The sequence below is a fragment of the Myotis davidii genome, unplaced genomic scaffold, assembly GCF_000327345.1.
Source record: "Myotis davidii unplaced genomic scaffold, ASM32734v1 scaffold2226, whole genome shotgun sequence".
In the NCBI taxonomy this organism is placed as follows: Eukaryota; Metazoa; Chordata; class Mammalia; order Chiroptera; family Vespertilionidae; genus Myotis; species Myotis davidii.
This window is the reverse complement of record NW_006296852.1, coordinates 671-1693: the sequence shown is the minus strand read 5'-3', so window position 1 is coordinate 1693 and position 1023 is coordinate 671.

Below are 1023 nucleotides of genomic sequence, written 5' to 3'. Positions count from 1 at the left end.
CCCCCCCGCCCAAGACAGTCCCCTAGCCTCCCCCATCCCCCAGTGTCTTATGTCCATTGGTTATGCTTATATGCATGCATACAAGTCCTTTGGTTGATCTCTTACCCTCCTACCTCCCGCCCCCGAACCCTCCCCGGCCTTCCCGATGCAGTTTGACACTCTGTTTGAGGCAGCTCTGCCTCTGTATCTATTATTGTTCAAAAGTTTATAATGGTCTCAATTATCCATGAATGAGTGAGATCATGTGGTATTTTTCCTTCATTGACTGGCTTATTTCACTTAGCATAATGCTCTCCAGTTCTGCTTTCTACACCAATCTGTATTCCCATCAGTGCACAAGGGTTCCCTTTCCTCCACAACCTGGCCAACACTTGTTGTTTATTGATTTGTTTATGATAGTTATTCCGACAGGTGTGAGTTGATATCTCATTGTGGTTTTAATTTGCATTTTTCTGATGATTAGTGACTCAGCATCTTTTCATATGTCATTGGCCATCTGTATGTCCTCTTTGGAGAAGTGTCTAAAACAGGTTCTTTGCCCATTTTTTAAATTGGGGTTTTTTTGGTATTGAGTTTTATAAGTTCTTTATAAATTTTGGATATTAACCCCTTATCAGATGTATCGGTGAATATGTTCTTCCATTCAGTGGGTTGTCTTTTCTGTGCCTGTATTTTCTTCTAATAGTTTTGTAGGCTAAGTTCTTATATTTAGGTCTTTGATTCATTTCTAATTAATTATTTGTATAGTGTGAGGTAGGGGACCTATTCCATTCTTTTTCACACGGATATCAAGTTCATTTATTTTTGTTGTTATCTTTTTGTTGTTAATCCTTACTCTAGGACTGTGGTTGTTAAACTGTGGCTCGCGAGCCACATGCGGCTCTTTGGCCCCTTGAGTGTGGCTCTTCCACAAAATACCACATGTGGGCGCGCATGTACAATGCGATTGAAACTTCGTGGCCCATGCGCAGAAGTCAGTATTTTGTGGAAGAGCCACACTCAAGGGGCCAAAGAGCCGCATGT